The 11,394-nt window shown below is 48.3% G+C and overlaps 1 long non-coding RNA gene across 1 annotated transcript; it reads left to right on the top strand.

Moving 5' to 3' along the window:
• The first annotated feature begins 222 nt into the window (after positions 1 to 222).
• On the top strand, positions 223 to 11,151 carry LOC143442807 (uncharacterized). The gene is made up of 3 exons (XR_013111304.1): positions 223 to 332; positions 7,216 to 7,385; positions 7,517 to 11,151. It is a non-coding gene; the product is annotated as an uncharacterized LOC143442807 (long non-coding RNA).
• Positions 11,152 to 11,394: the final 243 nt, after the last annotated feature.

Raw genomic sequence — 11,394 nt, 5'->3', positions numbered from 1 at the left:
TATCACAGAAATGAAGCCATAGAAAGTAAAGCATGTTACTTCTGCCACAGTGTCATGAGGGACATGAATTGTGCTTTGTTTTCTCTAGGGTTGTAAGCTCTAGGCCAGGGAAGGCCAGGGGCCCTGCTTTGGGTTCACTGAAGTGAACACATGGATTAAGGTCACAGTAGGGAACCCAGGCTTCTTGCCAATACCAAAGGTCAACTTCTCAGCATGTTACAACCGCCCTGTTCAAGCCTTCAGATGACCACAGCCCCACTGACATCCTGACTGAAGCCTCTTGAAGCATGTAGCTAAGTCACTTCCTTTTCTTGGTCTACAGGAAGTGTGAGGTCAGTGATGTTTGGTCCTGTTTGGAGCCACTGAAATGCTCTTTTCTTTTGCAGACAGGAATGGAAGCAGAGTTTTGTGCAAATTAGGCAAATCCTCTACTACTAAACCACACCCCAAGCCCAAGCCAGAGGTGATCAGACCTCTGAACCTTGCACTGGCCTGGAGCTCACTACATAACTGAGAACGACCTTGAGCTTGAGCTTCTGGTCCTCCTGATTCTATTTCCCAAGTTCTGGGAACATAAGCGTAGGCTACTCTGTGTGTGTGTGTGTGTGTGTGTGTGTGTGTGTGTGTGTGTGTGTGTGTGTGTGCATGTGTGTGTGTGTGTGTGTGTGTGTGGCATGCCTGTGGAGGGGAGAGCTCAGTCTTGAGTGTCAGTCAGCCCTTCCCTTCCACCATGTTTGAGACATGAGGATCTTTTGTTCCTCTCTGCATACTCACCCTTGCTGGCCTGTGAGGTTAAGCAGAGTCCTCCCCCCATTTAAGACAGGGTTTCTCTGTGCAGCCCTTGCCATCCTGGTCTGGGGACCCCTCCGTCTCTACCTCACAGCTCACCATAGGAGCACTGGGATCGCATAGTCGCGCAACTACTGTAGCTACGGGCGGTGGGAAGATTCTAGGAAGCAGAACTCACGTTCTCGCGCTTGCACAGTAAGTGCTTGATCCACCAAGCCATCGCTCCAGCAGCCTGTGTTTAATTACATTTGTATTTACTTACTTCTTCTGTGCGTGTGTGCTCATGCATGTACCTACACACATGCCTTTCGCAGCACAGGTCCTTTCTGTCACTCCCTTCCCTATTTACATTGGATAATAGTCACTCTAAACTTCTGACAGTCTCCAACTGCAAGCGCTCTTTACAGCCTATCTCAGCCATCCTCCTGCCCATAGCATGGGGAGACCTCAGCTTTTCTAAAAGGATGGCCAGTTTGTTTGTTTGTTTGTTTGTTTGTTTGTTTGTTTTTAAATCTGTAGCTGTGTACAGTGGCATATGCCTGCATTCCTAATACTTGGGCGGCTGAAGCAAGAGAGTGATGAGCCAGAGGTCAGTCTAAACTATGTTGTGAGGCCCTTTCTCCAAAACCACTGGGGTATAGTTTAGCTGGTAGATGCTTGCCTAGTGTGCACAAAGCCCTGGATTCTATTCCCTAGCACTGCATAAAACCAGGCACTGGAGAGTGTGCCTGTACTCCCAACACTTTAAAGGCAGGAGGACCAGAAGTTCGAGGTCATCTTCTGATATATAGTGAGTTCCAGGCCATCCTAGGATACATGAGACCTTGTCTTAAAAGCCAAAAACAAGGGATTAAGGAGATGGTTCTGTGGGTAAGAGGATGTGCCCTTCAAACATGAGGACCTGGGTTTGAATCTTCAGCATCCTTAAAGAAAGCTGGTTATGGCTGCATTGGGAAGCAGAGACAGATTCTGAGAGACCTTGTCTCAAGGCCCCACAGTCAGCTCTAAAATCTTGTGAATTTTTAAGGGAAGGGTGTGCGGAGTAGGCAATACTGCATCTTGATAAGGTGTTCCAAATCGGCCATGTCAGTCCCAGGGGGCGACCGCATGTTATGACGAGCTGCCCGCCTTCTGGGGAAGAAGCTCAGGTTCTCCACCGACTGTAACCTGCTGAATGAGCTACTGTGGCGTCAGGAATTCCTCACTGCTCAGTATTGGCCTCCGCGGCTCAGCCCAGCGCAGGAACACCCCACGGAGGATCACACAGGAGTGGGAATATGATTCCACCTGCCCCTCCTCCTCTTGAAAGGCATCCTGCTCAGAACAGCTTGCAGCTGAACTGAAGGATCACTGCCAAACCACTGCTTGCACAACAGCACACTTCCGAGGAGGTACACCAAATATTTGTTGACTGAGTTGTGTCTTCCTCCTGACTTACATGATGGTCCAGATATGCGCTGGCATCTGCGCTCGCGGGTGGGTCATCGGCTGGGAACGGCTCCAAGCACTTCCTATTCCTCACTTCCTTAACCAACCTACAAGATTGTTTATTTTGGTTTGTAAGGATAGAGCGCACTAAGTCACGGTGGTGGCAGCCATCCCAGCACTTAGGAGGCCGAGGCAGGCAGATATCTGTGACTTCAGCCCGGTCTATATAACAAGATCCAAGCCAGCTAGGCTGACATAGGGTGATAGGGAGAACTAGTTAAAAAAAAAAATTGAAACCTTCCTTCCAGAAATTTCTTCATTAGACAAGCTGATAAGCTCTTTTGTTTCTGCTGTTTGCTTTGGCTTATTTTATTTATTTATATTTTTATTTATTTTATATTTTATTTATTTTTATGTGTTCTGCCTGCATGTATGTTTGAATACCACTTTCATGCCTAGTACCATAAGAGATCAGAAGAGAGTGTGAGATTCCCCTGGAATTAGAGTTATAGACTATTGTGTGAGCTGCCATGTGTATTCTGGGAGTTAAATCTGGGCACTCTGGAAGAGCAGCTGGTACTCCTAGCCAATAAGCCATCTCTCCAGCCCCTTGTTTTATTTTTAAATTAATTTTTTTTTAAAAAAAAATTATTTTATGTATATGAGTACACTGTAGTTGTCATCAGACATACCAGAAGAGAACATCGGATCCCATTACAGATGGTTGTGAGCCACCATGTGGTTGCTGGGAATTGAACTCAGGACCTCTGGAAGAGCAGTCGGTTCTCTTAACTGCTGAGCCATCTCTCCAGCTCCTTAAATTAATTTTTAAGAGAGATTTTCATTTGATGTTAGTTATGAGTATAATATCTGTGTGTGGTTTTGTGTACCTGTGTGTAGGTACCCACTTGTATGCAGGTACACACCTGTATGCAGGTACTCACCTGTGTGCAGGTACCACCTGTATGCAGGTACACACCTGTGTTCAGATGCCCACCTGTGTGTAGGTACCCACCTGTATGCAGGTACACACCTGTATGCAGGTACTCACCTGTGTGCAGGTACCACCTGTATGCAGGTACACACCTGTGTTCAGATGCCCACCTGTGTGCAGGTACACACCTGTGTTCAGATGCCCACCTGTGTGCAGGTACACACCTGTGTTCAGATGCCCACCTGTGTGCAGGTACCCACTTGTGTGCAGGTGCTCACATATGTGCACGTGCCCAAGGAGTCCAGATCAGACATCAAATCCTCTGGAGCTGGACTCACAGCTGTGAGCGGCCAATGTGGGTGCTGGGAACCAAACTCAGGTCCTCTGAGGGGACAGCGAACATTCTTAAGTGCTGAACCATCTCCTAGCCACATCCCCCTTTTATGTTTTTGTTTGTTTGTTTTTGATGACAAGGTCTCATGTAGCCTAGGCTGGCCTCCAAGTCCCTATGTAGTTAACGGTGACTTTGAACTTTTGATCCTCCAGCTTCTTGATGTCCATGTCCACTTTGTGCAGGGCTTCATGCATGCTAGCTAAGAATTCTACCAACTGAGCCACATCCCCAGCCCCTCTGCTGTTTTCCTTGTGGGTAGCAACTTGAGAAGTTAGCTCTACTCACAGCAGTGAGACCACCCCATGGCCCCAGCATCCTTTCTCCACCTTTGTGTGTTGCAGCCCCACCTACATTTGGAATCTCTGAACATAGGTACTTTGTTCACATACTCCTCCTGATCAAAGCAGACAGAAAAGAGAGAGAGTATGGACCCAGAGCTTCCCTTTGCCGGCCTGGTCTCTCTGCTGGCATGAGGCCAGATCCCTGCTGCAATGGCCCACCAAGCACACAGCCTCCATCACCTCCTAAGTCAGGAAACAGTGCCCCAGAGAGGTGTGAGCTTCTTCCTGCCAAATGTGTGGGGAGGGTGAGTCTTATACTCACAGACACTCCCAAGGATGCTTGAGCTCAGACCTCCCCCCACCCCCGCCCCACATCATCTGACCACTTCACTCCCTCCTATAAGGCCCCCAGAGGCTCTCAATTGCTTCCAGGATGCAGTCCAGGCTGCAGGTCTGGCCCTCAGCTTCCTTGCCTCTCATTTTCGTCCCAGCTATGTCTCTGGCACTATCTCCCTCCACCACTGTCTAACTATCCATTCACCCTGGAGTCCAACTCATGCATTGTCTAAAGGCTGCTTTCCAACTCCTCAGAGCTGCCAAAAATGCCTCCCTCCAATGGCAGCCTGTCTCTCATTAATGGATGCCATCAGGACTGCATTACGGAAGATGCTGACGCAGGCAGCACCCAGCTGGATCAAGCACAGGGCCTCTCCCTGGGGCTCGCACTGCCCCTGGGACTGCACCTGGACAAATCTCATGCAGATTGATTTCCAGCCCTCCATGGGAGCAGCTGCAGATCCCTCCCACCTCCCAAGAGCTGTGGAGCAGAGGCAGCTGTATTAGGGACACATCACGGCGTCTTGCTGCCAAAGTGACAGCTACAATTATGCTTCGGCCGACAGCTGGAGATGAGAGGATGTACAAGCAGCCCAGGCCTCACGAGCATCCATGAATCAGCAGTTCGTGCTGTGTACCCAGCTAGAGGTGGAGTGGGCTCCTCCTGCCACTCTGCAGGTCCTCTGCTGCCTGCTGTTGTGTTGCCTACAGAACTCAGGGAGCACCTGGAATCCTCGTGTGAACAGTAGAAGCTACCCAGGACTCAGGGGAACAGAAGAATCGGGTTGCCAGCATCAGACAAGAGATGGCCCTGAGGGACTTGGTTCCTATGCAAAGTCAAGGATATACCAAGAAAGGGCCAGAATGCTGGATAGCCTGGCATGGGTACAGAGCTCAGGTCTCTGCTGAAGCCCTAGGGTTTCATTATGAAGCCTGACCTATGCAAGACACTCCCAGCTCACAAATGGGGATGTCTCTGTGTGTGTCTCTGTGTGAGTGTCTGTGTGTATGTTTCTGTGTGTGTCTGTATGTGTGTGTTCATGTATGTGTGCCTATGTGTGTGCCTGTGTATGTGTCTCTGTGTGTGCTCAAATGCACAGAGGCCAAAGGACAGCATCAGGTATCCTTCTGGATCATTTTCTAGCTTATCCCCTTGAGACTGGCTCTCCTCTCCCCCGAACCTGTAGCTCTGTAGCTTACTCTTTTCAGTGACACCAACAGCTAGCAAGCCCCATAAACCTCTCTCTCTCTCTCTCTCTCTCTCTCTCTCTCTCTCTCTCTCTCTCTCTCTCTCTCTCTCTCTCTCTCCTTATAGCTCTCTGGGTTGCAGGCACATGCAGTCACCCCAGTTTTTAATCTGGGTCCTGGGGATTCAAACTCAGGTCCTCATGCATGTGTGGCCATTGCTCTTCCCATGGGGCTGGCGCCCTGACTCCAGATGTTGCATTGTCTTCTCTTTATCACGCCCCTGTATGGTAAGTTTCCCACTGTTCCTAATGTCTCAGTGAAGAAACTGACAGAATCATACTAACTTGTCTAGTCTGGCCTTGAACTTTCGATCTTCCTGCCTCAGCTTCCTGAGTAGCTGGGATAGAATGGATTTTTTTTTTTTTTCCTAAACAAAAGTTAGAGCTCAGAATGGTGACACCTTTAATTGTAACACTCAGAGGCAGAGGCAAGCTGGTCTCTGAGTCTAAAGCCAGCCAGCCTGGCCTACAGAACGAGTTCCAGGACAGCCAGGGCTATACAGGAAAACTCTGTCTCAAATACTAAAGAAGAAAGAAGGAGGAGGAGGAAGAAGAAAAGGGGAGGAGGAGGAGGAAGAGGAGGAAGGAGAAAAAGAAAAAAAGAAAAAAGAAAAATTTTTACTTTCACCTTATAGCTACAATCAACAAAAATTATGAATAGTCAAAAGTTTAGTTGTTCAAGTCTATTTTTTATTTTTTCTTTCTTTTTATTTTATTTTATTTTATTTTTATTTTTTTTGTGGGGGAAGGGTTCTTATTATCCAGGTTGGCCTTGAATTCAGAGATCCTCTTGCCTCTTACCTCCCAAGTGCTAGGACTAAAGGCATATGCCACCCCTGCCCAGCAACTCAGGTTTTCTTAACGCTTTTAAATTTTAATGCTTTTTAAATTTTACCTATTCATTTTATTTTATGTATATGAGGTTTTTTTCTGCTTGTATACATACGTGTACCTGTGAGTACCCGGTGCCTGTGGGGGTCAGCACAGCCTGGAACTGGAGCTGTGGCTGGTTATGAGCTGCCGTGTGGATTCTGGGAATTGAACTCAGATCCTCTGGGTGAACAACAAGAGCCCTTAACTGCTGCCCTCCAACTTTTCTTTGAAACGTGGTCATCTTCTAGCCCTGGGAAGCATGGCACTCCTCTGGCTTCAGCCTCCAGAGAGCTGAACTCCAGAAGTCCAGCCTTCTGTACCTAGCTCTGGGTGATCAATCTGGCTTCTGCGTTTGGTTTATGACTCCTTATCCTGGACCTGTGAATGCCATCTGGGCTACGGGGAAGGAGAGTCCTCCGATGCAGCCTCACCTTGGGTGAGAGGAGGCATGAGAGGGGCTCCAGAGGACATTGGCCTGGGAGGGAGATGTCATCAAGGGCAGTAAACAACAGCTCTTTTAGGTGACAGGCTCTGGGCTGTGGGACTGGAGAACTGTTTGGTATATGCCTGCACGTTCCACATTACAGGGGTCTACAGAAGCTGCTCTGTAACCTGTGTCACCTGAAGGAACAGAAGACAGGAGCCCTTCTCTCTGTTTCCCTTGCCTTGTCCCTCTTGGATGAATGACCTCTTAATTTAGACCCAGGTTCTAGCCCCAGCCTTAGGAGGGGATGGGGCTGAGGTCAGCAGAGCCATTCCAGTACTGCACAGAGCCAAACACAGACAGCCTAGGTTGTAGAGAGCTTGCAACTCTTCTCAGAACTCCCGATGGGTGTGAAGGGTTGGGGGGGGGGACAGCTGGAGAAGCAGGAGCCTGTTTGTATTTCAACTGGCGGCTGCCCATGAATCACCAATTTCATTTTGTGCTTTCAGCCTGCAAAGGCATCATTTCCACCCAGCCTCACATGGAGCTGGCGGCCAGAGCCTCTTAGTGGGGCTATAAATAGCAGATCATCAACTCACCTCTTCTGAGCTCATCGTAGGCTCGGTTTACTGTGCGTCTTCCAGCTGCCTGCACGTCACCTGTCACTCAGATTTCCCAGGTGAAGCTTAGCTGAGAGACTCGGGGCACGCTCTGGGTGTGGGAGGCAGGGTTTGGGTTCAGGGTGACAGCAAGGGCAAAGGCAGACTTTTGAAGAGCTTGACATTTAAAACGTCATAATTATAATTCCAGGTCTGTGTGCCTCTCACCAATTAAACGCAGCAGCAAGGGACTGTCATCTCTCTTCAAGTCCTAGAAATCAAAGGCAGAGGAGTAACCAGACTTACACCCAGGAAAAGCCACACAGGCGGAGAACAAATGAGAGGATTCGTGCTTTCCTGAGGACTTGTCTCCTAGTGCTGAACAACATAGACACGGCTCTCTGGCTTCTGTCATAACACATTTCTCAGAACTGAGCCTAGCACTCCTTTGGAGGATGTTCCCTAGGGGTCAGGCAGCATGTCCAGCCTCCAGTGTGGCACTGCATGGAGTCCTCCAAAAAGACAGATGAAGCTAACAGCTTGTAGACTTTGCATTCTGTGGGGAGGAGTCTGCTGTTCATACAGGTGACTCACACACAGACAGCACTGCAATCCAGCTGCTGAGCTGCAGAGCCTGAGCGATGAGCTTCCACCCTCACTACCTCCTGGGGATGAGGATTGTGTGTGTCCACGTGCAAGGGACTCCAGAGAGCCAAAGTATCACCTCCTCCCTCAGCTCTAGACACCCATGACGGTGAGTGGGAAAGGTGCCACAGACTCAAGGTCCCCTTTGGCCTCCTCAATGTCCCACCCGCCTCATCATCTTCTCTCTCATATGATCTCCTTCTACCTTCGGGTGCAGGAAAGGCACCTGTCTTCCCTTCAGAGTCGGTCCCTGAGTTTGAGAGGAGATGTTTCAAACATGCAGATTCCTAGTCTCATCTCCAGACCACAGGCAGGAAAATCTCAAAGGAGCGCCAGGCAGATGTGGTGGTATGCGTCTTTAATGTCAGCACTCAGGAGGCACAGACAGGCAGTGCTCTGTGAGTTAGAGACCATCCTGGTCTACATGAGTTAGACGTCAGTCTGGTCCACAAAGCAAGTTCCAGGTCAGTCAAGGCAACATTGTGAGACCCTGTCTCAAAGGTGTCTGTGTGTGTATGCATGTGTGTATGTGTGTGCATGTGTATATGTGTGTATATGTGTGTAATGTGTATATATGTGTATATGAGTGTGCATGTGAGTATATATGTGTGTGTGCGTATGTGTATATGTGTGTAATGTGTGTATATGTGTGTAATGTGTATATATGTGTATATATGTGTGTGCATGTGAGTATATGTGTGTGCATATATGTGTATACGTGTTTGTGATGTGTGTATATGTGTATGTGTGTGCATGTGTGTATGTGTGTATGTGTGCCTGTGTATGTGTGTATGTATGTGTGTGTGCATATATGTGTATGTGTGTGATGTGTGTATTGTGTGCATGTGAGTATGTGTGTATGTGTGCCTGTGTGTGTATCTATGTGTGTGCATATATGTGTATGTATGTGTATGTAATGTGTGTATTGTGTGCATGTGAGTATGTGTGTGTGCCTGTGTGTCTATGTGTGTGTAATGTGTGTATGTGTGTACATGTGAGTATGTGTGTATGTGTGTGCATGTGTGAAAAGAGAAGAAAGAACAGAGGAGGAAGAAAGGCTAAAGGGTAGAAGCTAGGATCCAGATCCTCATGTCTATGTGTCAGTGTGTGTGTATGTACATGTGCTGGTGTCAGGGGGATGCACTAGTACATGTAGGTGCACATGCATGTGTGTACCTGTGTGTATGGAGGTGTGTCATTCTCAGGAACCACCTACCTTGTGTTTTTGTGACAGGTTCTTTCTCTGGGTTCACTGGTTAGGCCAGGAGCCCCAGGGATCCTCTTAACCCCATCTCCCCACACTTCATAAGCATCTACCTACCGACACACCTGGCTTTTCTCACACGGATACTAGAAACCAGACTCCCCAGGGCTCTCCACACTTGCTTTCAGCAAACACTTTGCCAGCTGAGCTATCTATCCTCTGCCCCAAGATCTGGATCTTTAAAAGCCCTGTGAGCATCAGGCGGTGGTGGTGCATGCCTTTAATCCCAGGAAGAGGCAGTTAGATCTCAAGAGTTCAAGGACAGCCTGGTCTACAGAGCAAGTTCTTCGACAGCCAGAGTTCCATGGAACCCTATCTCAAAAACAAAACAAAATAACAAAAATAGCCCAGTGAGTTGTCTGGCCAGGGAACCCCTTTATCTAATTGCCCCACCTAATCCAGCCTTTCCCATCTGAACCCTCTGGCCCAGCAGAACTTTCCTGAAGCACAGACTGCCTTGTCAGAAGCCTTGGGTCACTCAACATTGTTGTGTCCTTCACATTGACTTTGCTCGCTCTCCTCCACGCGCCCTGAACTGGGGTCTGCGTGTCGGCCTCCTTTCCCTGTGACAGCACACAGCTCTCCCTCTTTGACTTCTCTAGGCTCCAGGCTGCACTAGACTCTGTGGTATACAAGGCAGTGGTGTTCCTAAAACTCTGAGCCTCAGCACAATGCATAGGGAACCACTGATGAGATACCCTTGTGCTGAGCATGGCATGCCTGTAATGATGTCATCACTGGGGAGCCTGAGGCAGGAAGACTTGGAATTCCAGGCCAGTGTGCCCTACGTATACAGGGAGTTCAAAGTCAGCCTAGCTGAAGAACAAGACCCTGTCAAAAGTAGAAAAAAAAATTCTATACAATTCTAGAGACAAGCAACCAAAGGGACTCCCATGGCAGACAAGGCACAGGAGCAGGGACCTGGAAGAGACTCTACAGTACCTGGGCCTTCACTTTACTACCATTTTGAAGTCCTTCTCAAGGTTTCTGTTCCTCCTCTTCCCAGGTGGAAGCCATTGTTGGGCTTTGTTGGTGTTGTCCAGAAGGTCCTGTGCTTTACCAAAACCAGCAGTAACTCGAGCCACTGCCCTGAGTGTTTGAGCTTTGCCCAGAAGAATCAGAGGGAAGCTTTGCTACAGGATGGGTGTGGTGGTGCAAGCATTTAATCCCAGCACTCAGGAAGCAGAGCCCGGTAGAGCTCTGTGAGACTGAGGCCAGCCTGGTCTACAGAGTGAGTTCCTGGACAGTGAGCTATGTAGTGAGACCTTGAAGAGAGGGGGTAGAAAGGAGGGAGGGGGAGGGAGAGGGAGACAGAGAGAGAGAAGAAAGGAAAAGCTTTGCTGACTGAGAGCAGAGTTACTGTACAGCAGGGCCTAACAATGGCGGCCTTGAAGTGAGTACAAACTGAGTCCTGGCAGCTCTGGCTGAGAGGCAGGGATGTGGCTCCACTGCTGTTCAGCATGAAGCCCAGGGCTGCATCCCCAGCACCTCATAAACAAGGCAGAGTGGTTCAGGTCTATGGAGGTGGATGTAAGAGTTTGATGAAGATTTCAAGGTTATCCTTGGCTACATAAGAAAGTCTGAGGTCGCTAGGCGGTGGTGGTGCATGCCTTTAATCCCAGCACTTGGGAGGCAGAGGCAGGTGGATTTCTGAGTTCAAGGCCAGCCTGGTCTACAGAGTGAGTTCCAGGACAGCCCGGGCTATACAGAGAAACCCTGTCTCGAAAAACCAAAAAAAAAAAAAAAGAAGAAGAAGAAGAAGAAGAAGAAGCAGCGGAAGAGGAAGAGGAAGAGGAAGAGGAAGAAGAAGAAGAAGAAGAAGAAGAAGAAGAAGAAGAAGAAGAAGAAGAAGAAGAAGAAGAAGAAGAAAGTCTGAGGTCATCATGGGCTACATAAAACCTTGTTTTAAAAAGAAAGAAAGAAAAGAAGAAAAAAAAAAAAGACCTGGCTATTTATTGCCAGGAAAAAGAAAAAAGAAAGAAAGAAAGAAAGAAAGAAGCTTTCAATTAAATTTAACAGAAATGTGCCTTGTGACTCTGACTGTTCTGTCCTCAAACCATACTAAAAAGCAACTATGAAGGATCAAATGCGGACTAAACCACATGATTGTTGATTGTTTTGAGACTAGACAAGAAGGTGGAGGCAAAGATGTCAACCGAGTCTTAGAATGTAGGAAGGGG

The sequence above is a fragment of the Arvicanthis niloticus genome, chromosome 6, assembly GCF_011762505.2.
Source record: "Arvicanthis niloticus isolate mArvNil1 chromosome 6, mArvNil1.pat.X, whole genome shotgun sequence".
In the NCBI taxonomy this organism is placed as follows: domain Eukaryota; kingdom Metazoa; phylum Chordata; class Mammalia; order Rodentia; family Muridae; genus Arvicanthis; species Arvicanthis niloticus.
Note: the sequence above shows the minus strand (reverse complement) of the source record. Positions and strands in the feature narration are given on the sequence as shown.